This window comes from Macaca fascicularis, chromosome 15 (assembly GCF_037993035.2).
Source record: "Macaca fascicularis isolate 582-1 chromosome 15, T2T-MFA8v1.1".
NCBI lineage: Eukaryota > Metazoa > Chordata > Mammalia > Primates > Cercopithecidae > Macaca > Macaca fascicularis.
The window spans coordinates 8,897,589-8,922,044 of record NC_088389.1 but is presented as its reverse complement, the minus strand read 5'-3'; the positions used below and the strand labels follow the sequence as shown (position 1 = coordinate 8,922,044).

At 46.3% G+C, this 24,456-nt stretch overlaps 1 long non-coding RNA gene across 6 annotated transcripts in view; it reads right to left on the bottom strand.

Annotated features, from left to right (window-relative positions):
• Positions 1-412: 412 nt before the first annotated feature.
• The window catches only part of LOC135967342 (uncharacterized), a 47,127-nt gene continuing 23,083 nt past the window's right edge, over positions 413-24,456 (bottom strand). The window contains exons 3-6 of one of the 6 annotated variants that reach the window (XR_010581364.1): positions 2,530-2,617; positions 1,808-1,838; positions 1,238-1,316; positions 413-629 (exon numbers count right to left, since the gene is read on the bottom strand). This is a non-coding gene — a long non-coding RNA (uncharacterized lncRNA). Of the gene's footprint in view, positions 630-1,237; positions 1,317-1,807; positions 1,839-2,529; positions 2,618-3,454; positions 6,130-24,456 lie in introns of those variants that run through there. The other 5 variants (XR_010581365.1, XR_012424192.1, XR_012424194.1 and 2 more) reach the window with 5 other exon arrangements.

Sequence of the window (24,456 nt, the reverse complement as noted above, 5' to 3'; positions counted from 1 at the left end):
CAGAGAGATCTGCTAAACTAAGACAGTTCTCACCCCTGGGAGAAAAATCTACTTCCCAGTTCTCAGTCCCGCTAAACTATTGTTAAGATAAAGGACCATGATAAATCCTATTGGCTAAGAGAAGAACGTTCTCCAGGTTGCCATAGGATAAGAGAGGAGGTGACAGAATCTGCAGCCATTTGGTAGAATATGTGATATGTGAATCATTCTGAGGAATATGTTAAAATTCTGTAGTCACATCTTGGAAAATGGTATTTGCAGCAGAGGGAATAATGTAACAAAAAACCCAGGCAGAAAACAAATGAGTGTGTGTGGAGAACAACAATAATGTGATGTGAATGAAGGATTCGGTGTCATGAGTGAGAAATGGCTTACCGAAAGTAGGGAGATGCAGATTGGAAAATACCACGGGAAGACTGAACATCACATTAAGTGATTTAGGTGATTCTGCCTGCAGTGCAAATATTTTGGGCTCTGAAGTGAAGTCATCAAAAGGTTTACGTCTGTAATGGAGGATTGGTCTAGATAGCCTTTCAGATCCCACTCGGCTTTGAGATCCTTGATTCCGGGTCACACCTGCGGGTCTGGAGGGCAGTTCTTCAGGGTCATGAAGGAAGGATTCCAGGAGGCTGAAACACGAAGGACATTCAGGTGACCACATCAAGAAATCGAGTGGGGTAACAAGAACCTGAACTAAAAGGAATGCAGTGTAAGTATGAAGGAGAAAGAGGAAATGGGAAACTGATTAGAAACGATAAGTAGAGAAAAAGGGGAATATGTGATCCCAAGGTTTAGAACAGTATTTGTAAGTTATAGTCCCATAACTTCTTGCATAAACAGTACCTATGAGAGTCATTTTAAAAAGAAGAGGAAACTTCCAAGTTCCACTGAAAGACACCAGCATCTCTGTGGAGTGAATTGGGGAAAGAGAATGAAGAGGTCTGTTCAACTTTTAGACACGCAAAATGTGAATTGAATTGCATGAGTGACATCAACAATGTGAAGATATTTAGCAGGAGCTCTTTTTTCTCTTTTTGGCCTATGGTATTTAATCCTTCTATCATCATTATCGTCCTTTCTCTAATTTAGTGTCTTTGAACCTTTATTCAAAAATCCACTACGTATATGTAACATGTTTGTGAGATTATTACTAGACCCTCTAGGAGGTTTCATTAACCCAGTTTTCTCTTGTTATACCGATACCACACTATCTTGATAGTTCAGGTAAGTCTTCCACCTTTTTTTCCAAGTTGTCTTAGCTCTTTTGGGTTCTTTAAATTTCCAGACACATTTTGGAATCCGCTAGTTCATTTCTACTGAAAAATAAAATAAAGTAAAATAAAATCATGCTGGGATTTTGATTGGAATTGCATTAAACCTCTGATCCACAAGGGCAGAACTGACAACAATATTGAGCCTGCTGATCCATGAACTTAGTATATAATTTCATTTATTTAGTTATCTCTGCATCACTGCGGGCTGTTCAGTGTATAGATCTTACACATCTTTTGTCAGATTTAGTCTGAAGTATTTCATGTTTTGATGTGCTATAAATAATATTGCTTTGTTAATTTCCATTTCCAATTATTTCTTTGCCAGTGTATAAAGACATAAATATTGCTTGTGTGTTCAGCTTGTATCTTGCAAACTTTCCAAAGTCACTTATTAGTAAGTAACTTATTATTAGTTTTAGTGGCTTTTTGTGATTTCAGGAGATTTTCCACACAGGTGATCATGTCACCTGCAGATACAGATACTTTTACATCTTATTTTCTAATAAGAGTGCATTTTATATATTTCAGCTTACCTTATTGCACTGACTAGATTCCAGAACAATGCTGAAAAGCAGTGAGAAAAAAGTCATCAGGTGGGATGGTAAATACAGCCCTTGTTCTTCCATTTTGACCTGAAGCACCCAGTGTGATCATTTTCTCATTTGATTTTTGTGAGGACTTTTTGTTTCCATTTGTTTCCTTTATTTTTAAAAAATACACTATCTTTTAGGCAGTTTCACGTTCACAGAAAAATTGAGGGAAAGGTGCAGAGAGTCCTTCTATATGCCTTCCCTTCCCCCACGTGCACACCCTCCCCCACTAACAACTCTCCTGCCCAGAGGGAGCATTTGTAACAACTAAAGAACCTACGTTGACATATTGTCACCCAGAGTCCACAGTTTACATGAGGGCTCCGTCTTGGTGCTGGTTCTATGGGTTTGAACAAATGTGTCATGACATGTATCCACCATGATGGCATCGTACAGAGCAGTTGCACTAAAATCCTAAAAACCTCATCTCTCCCTCTTCCCAACACTTGGGAACCATGGATATTTTCACACCATAGTCGGGCCTTTTTCGAAATGTCCTTTAGTTGGAAGCTGACAGTATTTAGTCTTTTCTGATAGGCCTCTTTTGTGTAGCTGTGCATGTTTAAAGTTCCTACGTGTCTTTTCATGGCTTGATAGCTCACTTCTTTTCAGTGCTAAAGAATATTCCATTGTCTGGATATATCACAAGTTAGTTATCCACTCACCTAGTGAAGAACATTTTGGTTTCTTCGTTGCCTCCAAGTTTGAGCAATTACGAATAAAGCTTCTATAAATGTCCATGTGCAGGATTTTCTGTGAACACAAGTTTTCAACTCTTTTGGATAAATACTGGAGTGCAATTGCTGGATCACATGTTAAGAGGATATCTCATGCCCATCAATGATACAGTGGATACACAAAATGTGGCACGTATATACCACGGAATACTATGCAACCATAAAAAAGAATGGGTTCCTGTCCTTTGCAGGGACATGGATGAAGCTAGAAGCCATCATTCTCAGCAAACTAAAAGAGGAACAGAAAACCAAACACCGCATGTTCTCATTCATAAGTAGGAGTTGAACAATGAGATCACATGGACACAGGGAAGGGAACGACACACACGGGGGCCTGTTGGGGGGTGGGGACAAAAGGAGGGAGAGCATTAGGACAAATACTTCATGCAAGCAGGGCTTAAACCCTAGATGATGGGTTGACAGGTGCAGCAAACCACCATGGCACATGTATACCTATGTAACAGACCTGCACATGTATCCAAGAACTTAAAAATTTAAAAAAAAAAAGTAGAGTTGGGTAAGACAATGTGATAATTTTAAAAACACTAAACATGTCATACCCACTTCCCCACCTCCAAGTGCTTTCAACAGCATGCCATTGCTGTTATTAAGAGAATAAAGCATCTACCATCATCTCCCAGCCCCTGCCTGCCTGCCTTCATTCTTGTCTTGTGCCACTTTCTCCCGTGCTTCCTTGCACGTGCCTGTTTCCTGCTGCAAGAGGCATTCTGCATGCACCCCCATCTCTGTTTAGACCGTGGTGTTCCTACACTCCAACCCCCTCAACAATCAACCTCTACTTCTCTCCAGACTGCAAGGGGATCATACCTTCCAGAATGCATCGATTTTCTACCTCTTATCTCAAGATACACCAGGTTCTTTTACAGCATAAATTTAGAGAATCCCGCTTCCCTTTCTTTGGTGCGCTTTCCTCAATTCTTCATCAGAAACCCATTAGAGTGATTGTCATATTAGTGTCCATTCTCCCCATCAGGCCGCAGGTTCGTGAGAGCAGGGGCCACGGTCATGTTGGTGAACCATGGTATTCTCAGTGACTATCCATGTGCTTAGAAAGTATTTGCTGAATGAGTCAATGGGTCTGCAGTTCCAACCAAAGCTAGAAGCTTGACTTTGGAAGAATGAAAGTAGATGACATCGCCAAAGCAGACCCTATAGCATGAGAAAAGAAGGGAAGAACGGAGGCAAAGGAAAAGGATGAATATCGGCACAGGAGTAGGTGAGAGTTCCAGAAATGCTGGGTTTTCACGTGTTTTTATTTACTTCATATCTGTGTTTCCGTCCCTGTGTAGTGTGACCCTCATATCCCTCTCAATTACTACATTTCTTTACTGACAAGGACAGAGGTGGTGCATTGGACACACTACTAACCAGCATACTCTCTCGGACTTGCAAGAAAATGTAGGAAAACAATCTAGAAATGGTATCTCAGAAGAAAAAAAAAATCAAAAATATGAGAGTAAATGTGGGAAAAAAAATCAGTGTTTAAAGACAACTTCCCAACATATTTAGGAATCTCTGGGACCTAAAATTTCATCAGGACTCCCCACACTTCTTTTTACATTGCTGTGTCTGCGCGCGTGTGTGTGTGTTCAACAGAAATCTACAAAAAAAATGCTACTGCTAGAACAATGCTACTACAGGGGAGAAAAATGTAATCTTTTCTTCCACCCATCTTAGCTTCATTGGCTGGGGTTCCTATAACAAAACCATATGAACCCCATAAAAAGCAAACCGAGGCTTATTAGCATGTATATTTCATATATACATGGGAGATACACAGGGAATGAGGGAATCTCAAAGAGACGGCTCAGACCTTTCTTTTATATAACATCTTCAACAAGGATAATAAATGTTTATAGAAGTGCCAAGACAAAGTAAAAGGACTTTGGGTCATTGGGGGCAACAAATTGTGGGAAGGCCAATAAATGATAGATTTTTGTGTAAATTCCTCTGGTGCTGTTTCCCGAACGATAAGGGTCTGAAGTTGTCTGCAGAGATTGACCTGCGTCCTTTCTGGCAGAGAGGGGAGAAAGGGCACTTTTGTCTTTGTATAATATGATTATGTTGTGTGCTTTTCAGAAAATAGAGGGAAGGCCAGAGCGCTTCTTAATTGCCTTCAGCTCAAAATATTTTAGCATGGAGTGTTTTTTTCTCTGCACTATTCCTGCTGCAGATATCTTTAAAGGCGTCAGTCGCATCCTAAACACTACTTGTGGGGAAATATTGAGCAGAACTGGAATGAAATATATAATTCAGTCCCACAGAATCTGAGCTACAGGACACAGAGAACTGCCTGGGAGTCAAAGCAGACAGTGAGGAGCTGACATTCTAAGAGGCTCCTTCCAGTAGGTCGGCGCATAAACTCAAGTTCTTTTCACAGATTTGTCTGTGTTTCTTTCGTTCAAAATATATATATATCCCTGTAGCTAAAATGCCTACTTCATAGTGCAAGAAAAACAACATCTGGAGCCTTTGGCAGAAGCAGCAAAGACCCAAGCAGCCTGGTAGTGTCCGGCGGGGACAGCCCACGAGATCCATCAGCATGTGGCCCTGCGAGCCGCCACCAGTAACATGTTTACATGCTAATGAATGTCAGGCTCATTTAGAACAAATGTGCATCCATCAAAGTCAAACAGCGAGCAGAGCAGCACATTTTCCTGTGTGTCAGTGGCCCCTGAGATACCAGGGAGAACTTGAATTGCCTGACCCCTTCAACTTCCAAGCATCCCAGAGAGAAAAGACAGACCCCAGGAAAGGACTGTGCTGGAAACTATTTGTTCTTACAGATGTCTGGAGTAGTCTTGCGACTGACCCAAAGACTCCCCTCTGAGGGTGGGGGATACCTAGGGTAGGTGAAGTTGAATGTGCTGCCTTCTAAGACCTTCCTTCTAAGGGAGGGTGGGGGAGACCTAGGGTAGGTGGAGGTGAGCCGTGCGGGCAGGATCTTTCTTCTAAGGGAAGACGAAGTGTGCTTTGCTAGACTCTACCCTTGAGTCTCAGCTTGGCCGACCGAGATGGGAGCAAGTCACTTCTATCCTATGATTCTGGGTGTCCTCATCTGTCATGGAAGCTTTGGTTCGATGAGCTTAAAGTCACTCCAGTTGCAAAGCTGTGTGACTTGTAGATACATGACAGTGTGAATGACTCACTTCACTTTAACAAGTTGCACAGATAGCCAGGCTTCTCCCTTAGATCAGTCAGGAGGCCCCAGAAGACTTTGTCACAGACAAAGAGGTGATTAAAAGGAGTCACTGATGGGATTCTTTGGAGATCGGTGGGCAGGGCCCAAAGGGAAGTGAGAATAGCACTCCCCAGATCATGGGCAAGGGATGCCTGGGGAGGGGCTGCTAACGTGGACAGGCATGACTAAGAGAGGAGGGAGGACAGCTCCTCTCCCTCCTCCACCTTCTACCTGCTGCCAGCAATGAATCCAACCAGCAGCCCTAGGCCAGGCCAGGCCAGGCTCCCAGAGTCAGAGCCAGGAAGAAGCCAGGCACCCGGTGAAGCCACTAGTCCCCATCAACACCAAGGGTGCAGTAAGAATTTTGATGGAAATATTTAAAAACTCATTCAACAACTTCCTATCTCCCCAACCAGCCTCTACATATGATTCCACCTTTTCCAACTACTGAGCGGTCATCAGGGGTGTCACAGGGGTGGGGCTGCCTGCTCTGCCCAGGGCCCGGGGCCCGAGACCCTCCAACCTTTGGAGGTCTGGGGTCCCCTCTCCCCTCCCTGGCAGCAACTGTCTTCTCTGCTGTCAAATTATCACTTCTATCCTCCCACAAAACATGAGAATTTAAGACGGGATTTTGGTGGGGACACAGCTAAACCATATCAAAGGGGGGACCTGGGGCTCCCTCATGGGGCTCTGGCATGAGCTTGGGTGACACAAGTTTATAAGACCCCATCTGCTTCAGGTTTAATTACATACCCCAAGATTCCCAGGTTGTAGTCTTAACCCAGGACCTCAGAATGTGTCTGTATGTGGAGATAGGCCTTTTAAAGAGGTGATGAAGGTAACGAAGTCATTAAGACTGATGCCCTTGTAAGAAGAGATCAGGACACAGACATCTATAGAGTGACAACCGCACGAGGACACAAGAGAAAATGCCATCTGAAAGTCAAGGAGAGAGGCCTTAGGAGGAGCCAGCCCTGAACTCACCTTGACCTTAGACCTCCAGACTCCAGAACTGTGGGAAATACATCTCTGTTTTTTCACAAAACTGCCTGTGGCAGCCCAACCAGAGCCATGTGCCATCTTTGGTTCTCAGAAATTCCACTTGTTTTTATGCTCCTGGATTTTAGGAGGCCCCTGGATGACCAGTATGTGGCTAAAGTTAGAGAAGGAATTACTGGTGTAAGAGAGCCCCACACATCTCTGAGCGGACACCGTACAGCCCATGAGATATTGGGTGTAATATCACCTTCTCTTCCCTAGGAATATTAAGAACTATATCACAGGAGGGGCGTACAGCCGCAGCCCCTGCTTTACTGGGAGCAATAGCATCTTTTCCCCCTCTCAATATAAGGAACAATATCCCAGGGTGGGTGTACATCCCCTGTGATATTGGGCTTAATGTCATCGTCTCCCAATGCGGATATTGAGCCTAGTGTCACAGGGGGGTGTATACCTTCTTTGCTATCGGGAATAATATCCTCTCCCCTCAGGATTGTAGGCAAAATATCGAAGGGATTTTACAACTCGTGTGATATGGGCAGTAATATCATCTTCTCCCCACCTAGATGTTAGGAACTCTATCACAGGCCGCCATACACTTCTTGTGATATTGGGAGTCATATCATCCTCTCCCATCATTGATATTAAGAACAATATTACAAAGGAGGTGTACACTCCCTGCCATATTGAGAGTAATATGCTCTCCCCTTCGGAATATTAGGAACAATATCGCAAGAGGTGTGTACAACCCCTGCGATATTGGGAGTAATATCATCCTCTCCCCCTGCATATAGAAAACAATATTACAGGAGGATGTACACCCCCCTCCTGTACTGGGAGTCGTATCATCCTCTCCCACCCAGGATATAAGGAACAAGACGACCGAACGGATGTACACCCACTGCCATAGTTTCAATAATGACATCCTCTACCCCCTGGCTGTTAGGAATAACATCATAGAGGGGTGTACACTTTCTTTGATATCGGGAGTAATATCCTCTCCCCGCCGGATATCAGGAACAAGTCTATTAATTAATATTAATAAATATGAGAAAAATTAAGAGTAATCATCGATATTAATAATTACAATAAGGATAGTAAAATACTAAAAATGTTAACGATTAGCATTAATAATCAATAGTAACATCACTATTAATAAAATAATATCAGCAATTAATGTTACTTAAATCAATACTAAGTGATGCTGGTAATAAAATAACAATATTAACAATTAATTTTAAGCATGCATAATCATATATTTAAAATAATTATCCATAATAACAGTATCCTATTAATATCATTGATAATTGTTAATATCGATCATGGATGTTTAATAATTGATCATATTATTACTCCTAATACCACAGGGGGTGTACACCTACCTGTGATGTTGTTCCTAATATCCAGTGATAGAGAGCATGGGATGTTGTTCCTAATTATCAAAGCGGGGAGAGCGTAATATTACTCCCAATATGGCAGGGTGTGTACATTCCCCCCAAGGGATTGTTCTTGCCATTCAAAACGAGAGAGGATGACATGACTCCAGATATCGAAGAAAGTGCAAACCCACGTGTGATATTCTTTCTAATATGCAGAAAGGAAGAAGAGGATAGTAATCCTCATACGGCAGGAGGGGTACAATCACTCTGATATTTTTCCAAACATGCAAGGGGGAAAGAGGATAATTGCATTCCCAATATCGCACCAAGGGTTGCACACCCCATGTGAGATGGTCCTTCATAATGTTTCTAGGCGGGAGGGATGATATTACATATATGGCAGAAAGTATACACCCCCCAGGGATACTGTTCCCATGATCCTGGAGGGAAGGGGATGATATTACTTTAAATATTACAGAAGGTGTACACGCCCCCAGTGATATTGTTTCTAATTTTTATGTGGCAGAGGAGGATATGACACCCAATAATGCAAGGAGTAGAAGCAATCCTGGGATATTCTTCTTAACATTCAGGGAGGAAGAGGATGATATTACTCCCAATACAGACGGGTGTACACCCTCTGATAGTGTACACACTGAGGGTATACACCCATCTGTGAAAGAGTTCATAATTACCAGAGGGGGAGATGATATTACTCACAATATCATAAACTGGCTATGAGTCCACCATGGCCCCTAATAGCCAGCGGAAGGAGAAGGGGTGGCTATTAGTCCCCACCTTGTGGGGGGTGTCTCACTAGCTCCTCAACTCTGCCAAGCCTCCACCCGTCGAGTCTGGCCTGGATTCTCACACGCCTGCACAGCCTTCATCTGGTTCATAACTCAGCTCACAAAGGTCCCAGTACCGCGGCAAGGATGGCGGTGGTCACAACTGTGGCCATTTATCCTCTCTGCATCTAGCTCCTCTCCCTGAGGCAACAGCACCTCTGAAGTCACAGTCTGGCCTCCCAACTCTCCCCTCCCGGGCTTCTTGACGTGTTGCTCTGCTGCACACACCTCAGCAAATACTGCTGATTAGCCAGAATCACCCAGAAATCTCTTAACCTTGATTCTGACTGCTTTTGTAATTTGTAATATTTGTACTTCTGGTGTGATTTGAGGAACAACACATTTTAAAATTAGAGAAGATGTGGTTTTTATTCTCCTTTCTACTTGCAACCTTGAAAATTCAAGTAGCAGCAAGGGTTTGTTGAAAGTAACTTCCACCAAATAGAACCTATTACAAAGGTACTACAGAGTGTCAAATAACCACATAGATGTAAAATAGAGATGCAGACACAGATATAGAATCCAATGGTTAAACCAAATTGAGAAATGCTTGCCAGTTTGATAGGACTTCTAAAACTTGACATAAATGTTGGCTAAGGGATACAAGATGTTATGAGATGAGTGAGATGCTTGGCCTAGAACCACAGGCTCTCTTCTTTTACAGCAGAAAATCCATAAGGAAGTCAAATCTGAAAGAATCAGGTACCACTGAATGGCATAATCAGTCATCCTTCCCATCCGGGGGCCAGCTGCGGTGACTGGTGGGCCAGTCATTCACCAACATCCATCATCCATCCTCTGGGACATGGCTACACTTCACTCCCAGGCTCCCTGTCATTATGCAGATTAGGTAAATCATGGCCACTCTCACCTTAAGCCTCCCCCCGCCACCGTGGCAATCACCCAGTCCCAACCACAGCAAGGACAGCCGTGTTCTTGGGAACGCAGAGCAGGGGTCTGAAAGGAACTTGGATCCCTGAATACCTCATGGAGCAGTCACCAGCCTGGAACATCCTCCCTCATGAGTTTGCAAGAGAGAAAACCTCCTTAATTCCTCAAGCTACAATACTGCAGAGTCTCAGATCACAGCATCCTTACCTACCCTCGTCAGGAATCGTTCATGCTCATCAAGACATGAGAACAAAACTGCAGTGGCACAGTCACACTCACCCAGAACGCAGACCACCTGCTACTCACATTCATCGTATTAACACCAAAAAGCCGCCGTGGTGGATATCCTGGATGTGGACACTCAGCGGCTTTTTGCTGGAGATGCGCTTTGTGCATTTATCACACGACCATCTTGGCGTCAGAAGGGGCTGCACAGATGGCAGCTGTACACGTCTCAGGGAGTCTCACTCACTGGACTCTCAGCCAGCTCCCACTATCAGTGCCCGCAGAGTCCTCTCCTCCGGGAGCACGTGCTTGGACGCCACAGTGACCTGTGGATCCACACAACAGCACTGTGTGCCCCAGAAGCTTAGAAAGTACCACTGCATCAATGCCTCCACAGGTGAGGCCAGGAGCAGAAGCCAACCTCAAACAGTTACGGTCCTCCGTGGGGCTGGTGTCCAGGCAGGAAGGTGGCTCAGTGGCTCTCCTCTCACTGTGGAACTTCCTAGGTCCCCACATGGACAGAACCGAAATAACACGCAACAAACAACAGGAACGAGAACACGACCAGCAGCTTCTGAGATGAGCAAGCTGGGCTGATCATGAGACACCTGATAGGGACGGTGCCAGAGCCCCTCCCAGTGCCCTGTGAGGACAGCGCTGCCAGCATCTCCCTAAAACCAGCCCAAGTCGAGTTAGACTTGAGGCTTCCTAGGAGTGGGCAGATCCATTCAATCTCACAGTCTGAACCTTCTAGACCGTGTGTTATGGCCCTCATCTCACATATGGGAACGCGGACACTGCACCATAGACCCGGCCCCAAGCCCTGGTTTCTTCTTCGACACCACACACCAGTACAGTGAGCACTTAGGATCTGGGCATTCACAGAAAATACTGCTTAACTAAAACTTCTGATTTAGAACATGTTTAATTCCTACTCACAGAGCTGAAAGAGTTCTGTCCTAGGAGGCGGCAGTTATAATTAAGCATGAGAGAAGAAGGGACCAGAGTGGTGCCAAATATTAAATATGCCTCTAAATCTATTTACCAGGTCGCCATGCTATTGTCACCTGCTTCGTTTTCTGTCCTTAAAAGACTTAATAGTTACTTTTCAAAATAGACAACCTGTTTTACTGATGCTTAGCTATAAAGTAGCGAGCTACGTATCCAAAAGGGAGATATGGGAAAACAGAAAATGTCCACAAGCAATCGGGTGGGAGGGCAGCTGCAGCAGCACCTGGCTCTGTTGCGTTGTGAGCCAGCCACATGGGCTGGACAGCTCACTTAGCCACTGAAATTATATCATCTAAGATTTTGTTGCAGTTACTTTGATAAATTCTCCTTCCTGCTATGAAGAGTAAGGTTTGGGTTTTTTTTTTTTTTTTTTTTTTTTTTTTTTTTTTTTTTTGAGTCGGAGTCTCCTGCGTCACCCAGGCCGGAGTGCAGTATTACAATCACGGCTCATTGCAGCCTTGACCTTCTGGCTCAAGCAATCCTCCCACCTCAGCCTTCCAAGCAGCTGGTACCCACAGGCGAGTTTGATTTCTTTGCTAACGAATTCCTAATTCACTTCGCAGCGGGCCTGTCAGCGCCATATGCTTAGATGTCCACCTTGCCGACCGGCCTTGTGGTCTCTAAGGTGGATGCACTCCGGTTGCCCGGGCTCTGCACGCGATGTTGAGTCTCCAAGTCTGCCGTTGTATAAGGGACTGACAGCCCAGAGTGTCTCGACGTGCCACCGTGAGCTGGGCTTTATTCCACAGGGCGATTCTGCTTCCCGTGACGAGATGTAGCATGTGAGCACAGATCAAAGGGTATCAGCAACTAACCCATTCCCCAGGTACCAAGCAGAGGACCAAGAGTTTAGTTCCTTACTTATTTGCTGCGGGCTTGATTCAAAAGAGCTTTCTGGGATCCTAGGGACAAACATCTCTAACTGGTAAGAATTCTGGCTTTAGTAATGGAAGAACCACCTAAGGCCCATTTTGTAACTGCTGTTCTAATCAGAACTTGAGGCCAAAGAGAAAAATAAAAGGAGTGCCAAGATCGTGACACCCCAGTTTGCACAAGGCCAACCAGACTGCTTGAGGGGCTGAAAGGAGTAGGATTTTTAAACTGCTGAGTTTTGAAAACATGGCTGTAGGCTGGGCACACTGGCTCACGTCTATAAGCCCAGCACTTTGGGAACCCGAGGTGGGAGGATTGCTTGAGACTAGGAGTTCAAGACTGGCTTGAGTAACACAGCAATAACCTATCTCTTTAAAAAGAAAAAAAAAAAGGTTATTAAAATAGTAACAAAAAGGTTAATACAATAAATTACTATATCAACATGCCACCCCCCTGCTGTCAGACGAGGTACAATCTCTATGTCTACGATGAGGTCCGGAGAGAAATGTAACCGGCATCATAGGGAAGGTCGACCCCAAAGCCCCACAGCACTACTCCTGTACAGTTTGTTAACCAGCATGAAGTCTCCTCCACAATCAGAAGCCTACTTTAGAGGAAAGCTGCCCACGGGACCTGGGTGGACTCCAGACGCCGGCCGAACAGAGAGCCCCAACCTGGCGCCCTGCCGGCAGCCTCGACTGGACAGAATGGCCTCATGAGTGTCCTTTCCCACCACAAGCTGCAGACCCTGAGCTAGTCCTGGCTGTGACTGAGGCTGCGCATAAACGTCTGCGCCCAACAGCTCACCTTTGTACATGACACGCCCAGTCCACCTCATTTCAAATGTTACGCTCGCCCCAAGGCGAACATGGATGTTATAGGTTAACTCACTGCATGTGTGCTAGACTTGCCCTGTAAGTGTTCAGACATTGCACGAACCGGATGAACAAACCCCACTTTCCCTGTAAACTTTCAGACATTCCATGAGCCCGATGAACACACACAGCCAACAAACCCCGGAATGTGTAGTGCCGCGGCCTCCTCCCCTCCTGAGGGGCACATGCTTACAGCTCCCCCGAGACCACATTTCCCAAAGCACAGAGTGTTACTCTGAAAATAAAACCTCCTTTTCCCTTCCTTTGTACATCTCATGGTCATGTTAACAACTATTGCTACAAATGCAGAGAAACGGGGTATCATCCGTGCTGGTCACTGAATTCCTAGCACCAAAGTTTCAGGGCCCCCCAGTCTGAAGGAAGCTTCTATCGACCTAAAGCCAACTCTGGAGACAAAGGCCGAGCTGGGGAAAGGCTGTGTCACCCGCAAATCCACACCACGGGGCCCTCTGCAGTTGTGTGTAAGGAACTCTTGGCCTGTCCTGGGGTTTGGGGAGATCAGGATGCAAGCAGATATCGTACGCTCTGCCACAGGACCGTGAAGTCTGCGGAACCTCAGAGGAACACGGAGACAAATGGCTGCACGAGTCCCACAGGCCGAGCCTCGATGGGCACCCGTGTCCAGAACACAGACACGCCAGGAGGGACAGCCGATGCAGGCAACGCCTGCAACCCCAGCACGCGGCAAGTGTGGGGGTCTCTGGCCAGGCTCCACCGCAACTGCCATATTCTGTGGCAAAATTTAAAAAATAGGTTGTAACTAGTTATAACTCTAACTTGTTTTACACATAAACAGAACACAGGGTACCAACAGGCTCCAAAATGCTTCGCCTAGAACCAAGTCTAGAATGCAGATGGGTGTCGCTCCGAGTCTGACGAGTCCCCTTGTAGTGTCATAAATCCTAGATCTAGGTGACTAAGTGCTCTTCCTAAACCAGATGGCACCCTGAGGCTCTGAGGGTACCCTCTCTCCCCAGGCCAGTCCATCAGCCCCAGCAGAAGCTTCTAGAGTAAGAGCCTCTGGATTTGTATTGGACGGATGTAAACCAGGCAAAGTCACAGGGGCTCATCCTGGAAGCCCATCCGTTTACCCACTCATGCCCTGGAGAGCCCTGCCCCCAGCTCCACATCCGCAGTCACGCTGAACCACAAGAACTGGCTTCTAGGCCCTCAAGCCACTCCCTCTCACCCCTGGACAGAAACTTCTCAAACTGTGAAGCCCAGAGTAGCCTTAACAGGTGGTCCCAGCAGAACTGGCCTCTGCATGAATTGATTTTTTGTGTGTGGGGTGGTGGTTCTTGTTCTGTCACTCAGGCACAGTGCACCATAAACACAGTGGTGCTATCATGGTTCACTGCAGCCTCAACCTGCCAGGCTTGGGTGATCCTCTAGCCTCAGCTTCCCAAGTAGCTGGGACCACAGGTGCACATCACCACTCCTATTCAATTTTTTGTAGAGTCAGGGTGTTGCTATGTTGCCCAGGCTGGTCTCGAATTCCTGGGCTCAAAAGTGAACTGCCCACCTCAGCCTCCCAAGGTGCTGGGATGACAGGTGTGAGCCACTATGCCCAGCCTAAAATTGGTTTTTCTTAAACCTGAGTTTGACACATGAACCCCACTCACATAGATATCAGCAACTCTCACAGCTCGAGGGTTTTTCTGAAACCCGATTCTGTCCGTTCCAGGTCAGTATCTAAGAAAGGGTCAGAACTGACCCTCCCTCAGTGAAGCCTAAGGGCAAATGCAGCAGCATCTGGTAATGAGGGGCGCGCCTTCGTGCCCATTCTGTAGTGTTTCCTGTTAGCTATTTTACCTTAAGCTAAAAATGGTTCCCCTTTACCCGGGACACGGTGACACAGACAGCAAAACACATGAGTGTGATCCCACGCCCATCACTGCTGACCTCAAATTCTTTATTTTTTCGTTTTGCTTCTAGAGTTTGTACTCTCTCCCGGGGTTCCAGGCCTGTGGATTCAACCAACCATAGATTAAGAACGTTTTTAATGTGTTTGTACTAAACATTCAGATTTTATTATTCATTAAACAACTACTCGCATGGCATGTCCATGGTATAGCTGTTACGAGCAACCCTGACATGACTGTCTGCAGGAGGACGTGCATATGCCATATGCAAATACCATGCCATTTTATAGCAGGGATCTGAGTGCCCACAGACCTTGGATTCCATAGGCAGTCCTGCTGCCCACCCCCATGGGCACTGTGGAATGGCTATAATAGAAAATATGGAGGTTTAAACAGTTATGTACTAAATCTAATCTTTTGTTAAGAAATTACTGTGTATCACTTGTATTATTTGGAAGTCCTTCCTGGCCCAGAGACTTGACATGTTCTTATCTTTTTGTCCACTGATCTAGTCATTCCAGTAAGTTTATTGAACACAAATCAATTTTACAATTAAATTCTTACAGGAATCACGCTCAATCTGTAAGCTGCTTTGGTTTTTAAAGTGAAATAACCAATAGTTTTGCAAACCAGCTATATCATAGAATAACAGGAAAATGCAGCCCCATGACATGCAAAAACATGGGGTTTCAAAGCTAACCAGTATAAAACATGTTACAAACCTCTAAATATGAAAACGTTTTACACCACAACAGATATTCCAGAAGAAAACAAGATGTTCAAAAAAGGCCTTTGCAGAAAAGCACTTTCCCCTTCATTTTTCACATGATTTCCAGAAGCTTGTGTTTGGCGATGACCATGAACCAGAAGTAGCATCTGCTGCAACTACTGCCATCGCAACACAGAATATTAAGGCAAAAAAAAAAAAAAAAAGACACAGCATATTTCCTATTGATGAGAACAGGTAAAGTGTTATAAGATGAGTGTGTTCTAAAGTCAACAATGTTCAAATTCTAGGTCTCCTGCAGACACTAGACGGTAACCTCCAAAGCTTATGTACTTGGTAACGTTCAAGGAGACCAAGTTCAGAGCTGTCACAATGTAGCAGTATCCTCACGCGATTATCTCAGGCGGGTTTGAGGGCAAGTGCCCCCGTCACAGTGGGAAAGCTGCCCAGTCCAGCACTTCCTGAGATCACAGACCTCCGCCCTCCCATGTCTTCAATAGTTCCTTTACACTGGGAACCAGACAGCAAAACCTAAAACACTTCCTCAAATCTCAGGACAGTCTTTAGAGCTCTTTTCCTTGCCCCTTCTCTTACTGAAAAAGCCTATTTTGTACACAATCTGTAGTGCTTCCCAGAGCTGGGGCGGAAAGAGAGCTAGTGTTTGGTAGATCGAGTTTCAAGCGTGGGGAGACCAGGAAGTTCTGGAAATGGGTGGTCGTGATCGCGGCACGACAGTGTGAACGCACTTAATGCCACCAAACCACACAATTAAAAATAGAGTGCTATGTAATTTTACCACAATCAAAAGACTAACTGAGAAAACTCATCTATAATTACTGTCATTTCCAACATCTTGCATCCTGTAAGTTGCATTTGCTTTTGGAAATCTTCCGAGCAATCATGAAAGACTAATACCATGTCATCTCTGAAACTCAAAGTCGTTCAAGGGTTTTGATGATAGGAAAGTAGCTGGAAAGCAAAGCATCCATTAGACACGGCAGCCGTGGTAGGACAAACACATGGTAGGAAGGTGGTGGTCATGTTACACACAGATGGGAAGGCTGTGGGGAGCCACAACACCTGATGCTCGGGAGGCACCTGGGCAGGAGCTGAGAATATACCAAACATGTTCGATCACGCAACATTCACGGACCCTGAGTTCAGCCACCGCCGCTGACATCCACTGTGGCCGGGGTGTCCTCTGCCAGAGATATACACCCTGCCGAGGACAGTGTACAGACTAGATGTCAAAGCACAGATATGCTCAGGTCCAGCTGTTCAGATAGAAGCAAACACATTTCCCAGACCCCAGCAGCATCACTCTCCACCTGACTGCACCCCGGTCCCATTTATTCTCGAACCCATCTCTCCCGGACCCGACAGCATGACTCTCCACCTCACTGCACCCCGTCCCTTTTATTCTCGAACCCGTGTCTCCCGGACCCCACAGCTTGACTCTTCACCTGACTACACCCCGTCCCGTGCATCCCCGCACCTGTGTCTCGGCCCTCACTCACTCCCTCACTTCCTCATTGGGTCAGGAACCAACAATCCACTGTGTGCCTGGTGCACTGAGCCTTGTCAGGGGCCTCTGGGACGAATGCCGGGACACGCAACTGGGAACTCCCAGTGTACACGTTGCTCTCCTGCAAGACGCTTGGCTCTTATCTGCGGGAGCCGACACCCACCCCTACAACTGACTGCACGCTTAGAAAAGTCACAGAAGGCCCCTCACCAACCCAGCAGCACCGAAGCCACATCCCACTTGCCTGCTGGCTCCTGAGCCTCCCACTCTGTGATTACTTGCTCCTTCGGTTCCCTGCCTTGAATCCACTGGTTCCTCTCCACACAGGCCTCTTTCCTGTCACCTTCCTGTGAGCAAGCACATTTCCTGTCATTTTCCTGTCAGCAAGCACATGCGTCCAGCCTGATCTTGCTGATGTGCTCCAGCTGGCCCTGGACTTGAACCGCGCTGCTGCGGCTTTCCATCAGTGTGGCATCTGCGAGTTACCTCCTGGGAAATGCCAGGTGATGGTAACATCAACTAGGAGGCACCGCTGAGAAGCAGAACGCATGGTGCGGTGCCCAGAACGTCACGTCCTTGAACAGATGCTCCATGTCCTCTCCTGGCAGAGCTTCGCTGTAGGAAGGCGGCCATTCCTCCAGTGCTGCTACTTCCAACACCGGGGAAAGCAAGCTTCAGAAACGAACGATGTCAAAGAGGCAGAACCCACCAGCAGGGCTGCCGGCAGCCGGATGACCACAGCCCCAGCGTTCCCCAGCGTTCCCCAGCCACCATGGCTGACAGCCCAGGCTCCAGAAACGCACGGCTTCAACCTTTGGAATAAAAACCCTCCCCAAGCCAACTATTATATTCAACAATGGGATTGGGGAGTGGGGTGTTCTTACCCTGCCTCTCTCGACAGCACAGATCATCAGATCCCAGTTCTTATAGGATTGGGGAGTGGGTGGGGGGATTCTAACCCTGCCCCCCCTTCATAGAAAATAACTGGGGTCTGATGATCTGTGCTAGGTCAGCACTTTGCTTCCGCCACGTGCAGTCCTCATCAGCACCAGGAAAAGTCAGAAGCGTTGAGTGATGACACCAACACCAACACGTGCGGTTCTGACAGCTCCGGTAACTGGCTGCACAGATACAACCCGACAGTGGTGAGATCCACGGACATCACCAGTTTTCCCAAGGATTGTGTTCCTGAATCTTCTGCGTTCGGAATAACGGTCTTGTTTGCCAGGGCTGAGCCATGCTTCCCTCTCACCTGTCCTCTGCCTTCACCAGCTTCGTGGGCGTTTCCAGGCAAGTGTTTGTGCAGGTGCTATCACTTATTTCCAGAGCGAGAATATACACAGACACCATACAGAAATGGGCAACCCCGTTAGGAGCTGTGCAGGGACATCTAACTCATCAGATGAGCCAAATTCCTGTTGCCATGGAAATTTAACTAAACTAACGTTGCTATGACCTCATCTCTTACTGCACCACTTAAGATCATCCGGGTAAGAGGAATGTGCCTCTGCATAGCATTCAGCTCAAGTTTACATGTCGGTTTTTCCTGAATATGGTTATGTGAGATAGAAAACAGTAAGATGGGGTGTAACATCTAGTATAGGATCATTGTGTCACCTAGGCTCAAACACTTCAAGATCCTCAGAAAATGAAGTTTAACTCTGGGGACGTGAGTTACATAGTAACTTGTTTTGGATACTGTCTCTTTCGCCATCTAAATGTCAACACCAAAGAAGTTCTTGAGTTCCTTTTGAAATTGAAAGGAATTTACAAACCATAAAAGCCCCAATATTAAAGGATACAATTCAGTCTGTTTAGCGTATCCTCAAAGCTGCACATCAACCACTAGTATGTAATTCTGGGACTTTTTCACCACGGACCAAAGAAACCTTGAACCCATTAAGAGTCAGCACCTGCTCCTTCCTTCCGCCAGCACCTGGCAATCGCCAGCCAACTTCCATTTCTCTGGATTTGCCCATTCTGGACACCTGTTGTGAGGAGAATCGTACAGCGTGTGACCTTTGGCGTGACCTTCAGTGCTGGCATCTTTCACGTCCAAGGTGAGTGGAATTCTCACAATGAGTGACCTGTTGACACCTGGACTGTTTCTACTACTTCGAATGCTGATGCTATGAAGATTCTTGCATAAGATTTTTTTTGTAAACGTGTTTTCAGTTTTCTTGGGCATATGCCTAGGAGTGAAATTGCTGGGTCGTCCGGTGATTTCATATTTAACTTTTCTGAGGAACTGCCAGACTTTTCCACATCAACTGTACCATTTTACTTCCCCTCCCACTAGCAATATGTCAAGACTTCAGTTTTCCCAAATTCACCACGTCACTGTCCAATACTGGGGTTTTACCCCTCCCGGTGGTTGTGAAGTGGTATCTCAAAGTGGTTTTGATTTCCATTTCTAAGATGAATTCTGCTAACCATCTCATGTGCTTTTTAAGGCATTTATATGTCTTTCTTTGGAGAATGTCTATTCAAATCCTTTGTCCATTTTTAAATTGGATTGTTATTAAAAGTTTTTAAATATATTCTTGATATCAGGCCCTCATTGTGAAAATGTATCCTGTTCTGTGGGTTGTCTTTTAACTTTAATAGTATCCTCTAGAAATGAACATTTTAATTTTGATACTGTCTTTTTTCCTTCAGTTGCTTGTTACAGCTTTAGACGTCTCAGCCAAGGAAACATTGCCTAATCCAACGTAACCGTTTCTCCAGAATTCTCCTCTAAAGGTGTCATGGGCTGAACTGTCCCCCGCCCCCCCTCCAAGATTCCCATGTTAAAGTCACAAGCCCAGAAACTCAAAATGTCACTGTATTTAGATACAGGGCCTTTAACTTGGCAATTTAGGTCCCATGAGATCTTAAGAGTGGGCCCTGATCCAGTATGACTGGTGTTCTTTTAAGAGTATTTAGACACGGTCCTCAGTGCTGCACGCACATAAGAGAAACCTGTGAAGACACAGAGAAGACGCCGTCTACACAGCATGGAGTGAGGCCCCAGAGAATCCAACCCTCCCCGCACCTTGATCCCAGGCTTCCAGTCTCCAGGAAAAAGGAAACAAGATGCTATTGTCTAAGTCGCATGGTCTGTGGTGTCCGTTATGGTACCCAGCAGACTGACAGAATGGGTCTCACAGTCGGCTCCTTACATTGGATCCATGTTGAGCTTTGCCTGTAGGGTGAGGAAGGGTCCAGTCCATCCTTTTCCATGTGGATACCCCAGTTGTCCCAGCACCATTGAGTTGTGAAAGGAAAAAAGAAAAGCAACCCTTACCGTCCTTTCTCCAACAACAGATTAGAAGATACACTGAAGAATCGTGGACAATTTTGTCGGTTTAAGCCAGTGGTTTTCAAACTTTTAAGTCTCAGGAACGCTTGGCACTTTATTAAAGAGCACAGAAAAGCTTTCTCATCAGGCCGGGAGTGGTGGCTGCTCATGCCTGTAATCCCAGCACTTTGGGAGGCAGAGGCAGGTGGATCACTTGAGGTCAGGATTTCGAGACCAGCCTGGCCAACATGGCGAAACCCCATCTCTACTAAAATACAAAAATTAGCCTGGCATGGTGCCGAACACCTGTAGTACCAGCTACTAGGAAGGCTGAGGCACAAGAATCACTTGAACTCAGGAGGCAGAGGTTGAAGTGAGCTGAGGTCACACCACTGCACTCCAGCCTGGGTGGCAGAGCAAGACTCTGTCTCAAAAAAAAAAAGTTAACAATTTAGTTTATTTTACAACGATAAAGTCATTACATCTTAACACAGTCTTAAAGAAGAAACCATTTTCCAAAATAAGCAGCAGCGTGGCAACAGTTTGTGCTGCTGTGAAAACACCTAACATCTCTGCACCTCAGACAGCAGGGTTCTCATGCCTGCATCTGTGCTCAGTGGGCTGCAGAGCCGTGGCTGAAGTTAATGAAGAAAGTCCGACCCCATGCTGATATACAATTAGGAAGCAGTATTTTCATGTGTTTTCAGATCATTTTAGGTATTCTCTGCTGCCAAATGTAACAAGTGGCACTTCTGTACAGGCTGTCTGCAACGCAGAAACTGCGCTCTGGTCGACAGGTCTTTCTGCCCCAATTCCTTCTAAGTCCGTCCTTTTACAAGCACACGATTTTGTAATCACACATTGGTTAGATAACACTGGTTCAGAGTTACGAGCAGCTTCCACATTTCGTTATATGTCCAAAAAAAAAAAAAAAAAAAACACATCAATATCGTCACTGATCACATGAGAAAGTGGTGGACACGAGATTTTTATATTTTAATATTCCCTGGAAAGCTCAAATGTCTATCGTTGGGAATAATGTAAGGTACTTTCCTTGAGATGAAAGTCATTTTGTTCATTTTTCAGGCCACACCTGCAAATACCTCCATCTGAAGTGGCATCTTTTGTAAGTCATTCTTTCTATAAAGGCGGCCGTTAGTGGAAGAAGGGGTTCTGTAGGTTCATAGCTCAGAGGCACCAGTGCTGTCCCAAGAGATAACCATAAAATCTGCATAAGACACACCTGTGCACACTTCCTGTTTCTCACTCAGAACATTCCAGAAGGAACCCTGAATCCCGATGCCGCAGCGGGACTGAAGTTTGCTCTCACCCACACAATAAACCCAGGGAGCTCCTGCAATCCCCACCCCGAGACCACAGCCTTGGTCCTCTGTCTGATCTAGGAGGGCTCCTGCAGCTGCAGCCTAACAGGGAAAAGCAGGCACCCACATGTCAGAAAGCCCTCCCAAGGCTCGGCGAGCACTTCTACTTATGTGCCAGCCAAGTGCGTTTGACAAGTCTACAGCCAGCTGTACGGCAGGCAGCGAAGTACCCAGCAAATACTCAGGGCCCACATTACTGAGGAAGGAAGGGAGGTGGACAGCGAGGTACCCAGCAAGTACTCAGAGCTCACGTTATGGAGGAGGAAGCCAGGCAGATATTGAGGTACCAAGCAGGGTTCACGTTACTGAGGAGGGAAGGAGGGTGAAGACAAGGGGGCTGGAACAGTCTGTCATAACCTTTAGCATTTACAAGGCTCGCTGAAGATTATCCGATTTGATCTTAACAGCTCACAAGATAGGCAGAGGCATGACTGTTTTCACTTCATAAAGAGATCCTGAGAACTGATGATGAGCACGTGATCTTCCCACAGGCTCCCAGAAATCATCCTCGAATCATCTCTCAGTTGTATACATGTGATAATATCTCAGTCACGTCCCCTCTCTGCAGGGGAATTTTAATGCCGCTCTGCTGTTGCTTCGCACCCCTGCCCTCTCCGGCATTTCAGCCACGCCCACCATCCATGGGGAGTCCGCACCACCCCACCCCCCGCTGCAGCTGATGACTTGAGTCACCCTTATCTTTCATTTCCACCTGCAGGGACCTGTTCTTCCTTCAAATGAAGCTCAAACTTACTCATTGTGTGAAGCCTTTTCCAGCGATCACAACTGTCATGTGTAAAATCAGTCTACGGAACGCTTCATTTAGGAGGAGCTTATGTTGCCTCATTGGCTGTGATCAGGGCCAAATTCTGAGCAAACCCATAGGTTCCCTCTCCACATCTCTGCTCCAGTGCACTTAAAACAAGGATTCCTGGAAGCACCTTTTGAGTCCAATTCACGCATGAGTCTGCCCCACACCCTGCAGAAAAGCCCTGGTGGTCGGCGGTCAGGGCTCGGGGCCCCCAGGTGGGTAAGGAGAGTTTAGTGCACTCTCTGGATTTGACATTCAGAGACCCGCGGCTGGAAGGGAAGCAACTTGCATCCTGTGAAACATCCAGACCCCGAGACCCACTTAGGAGCAGAAAACGGGGAAGGAGCCTCGAACAGACTCTCAGGAGGGCAGACAGCAGGAGCCATGGAGGCCACCAAGGAGGGAGGGAGGCAGGCAGTGAGGCCACAGGTGATGTGGCCGGGAGGGAGGTGATGTGACCAGAGGTGACGTGGTGGGGGGATGACACGATGTGGTGTGGGGAGGAGATGTGGCCAGGGGCAACGTGGCCAGGGAAGGAGACGCGGCGGGAAGGAAGTGACAAGAGGGGTCTCCAGGCCTCAGACTGTGCCTGATTTATAGATGACATTTTAATTAAGATGTTATACCTAACTTTAATGAAAAGTGGCAATTTAGAACCACTGTCTACATTTAAAGCACGGTACAAATTGAGCACATTTCCCAAACCAAGAACAGTGTATTGAAGGAAAAAACAGCAGCTCACCAAACAAAACAAAACAAAACAAAACAAAAGAAAACTAACAAAAAAAACAGTGACCAAAGAAAAAATTCATTTAAGATCAGAAACAAAGAGATCCTACAGCTCTTCTAGTCCAATCCCCACCCTAACGTGAATGGGGGGAAAAAGGAAGTAGATTCTAGTCAGTCAGAATTAAAGACAAAACCGATCCACTTTACTTTCTACTTGATATAAAACAAGAAGCTCATCAAGGAATCCCTACAAACAGTAGCTTTAGCAGTTCCCAAAATGCAAAATTCACCTACAAATTAAATCAACTGCTAAGTGTGTATAAAGTAATTTTTTTCATTATTGCCTTCCTCATCCCCAAGGGCTTTTTTAGACCTTGTTTCCCCTAATTGCCTCCAACACTCAGGAAATTTAAACCCCACAAGTAAACTGTGTCTCAATTCATGCACAGCGTCCTTTGGAGTACACAGCCCGTTGCTCTAAGACGTTCTTGTCACCTAAGCACCGAGTACAGCCTGAGAATGCACAACACGCACTCACATGAACTCGGACAGACAATAGGTGAGATACAGCACATGAGGAGGAAGACAAGATAAATGAGCTTCACTGACACCCCAGATCCCAGAAGAAGTAACACACGCAACCTGCTGGGGTGCAGGTGACTCCTGGAAAACAGCCAAGGCAGCATTTGGAGAAGCAGCACCGCAGGCCAGGAGGCTCTGGGGGCCTTAGAAGGGAGGGGCGCCCCGACCAGGTACTGGGGGATTCAGAAGGGAGGGGTGCCCCGACCAGGTGCTGGGGCTTCAGAGGGGAGTGGTGCCCCATTCACTTGCTGGGGGCTTCAGAGGGGAGGGGTACCCTGACCACGTGCCCCGAGACGAGAAGGTGCCCCGACAGGGTCGTGGGGGCAGCAGGACAAGCCCAGGGTTCCATCGTCACTTTTCACTCCCTTCTCCCGAATCTCGCCCTGAAGTTGCAGCCAGTCCAGGTATTCATTTACCCATAAAATTAGGTATCTGTGAGTAACACAAGTCACTAATCCACACAGATCTGAGTCCACAGATACCTCCCAGAGACGCCACCATCCCTTCTGGTAGAAGAGCAGCCCAGGGGCGTACGCTGCTAGGAAGGGAGACGGTCTCCAGCCTGATGCTGCAGAGTCCTCAACACAAAGTCTACCTTCTGGAAACGCCATCTCCTACAGAAGCAACTAGGGG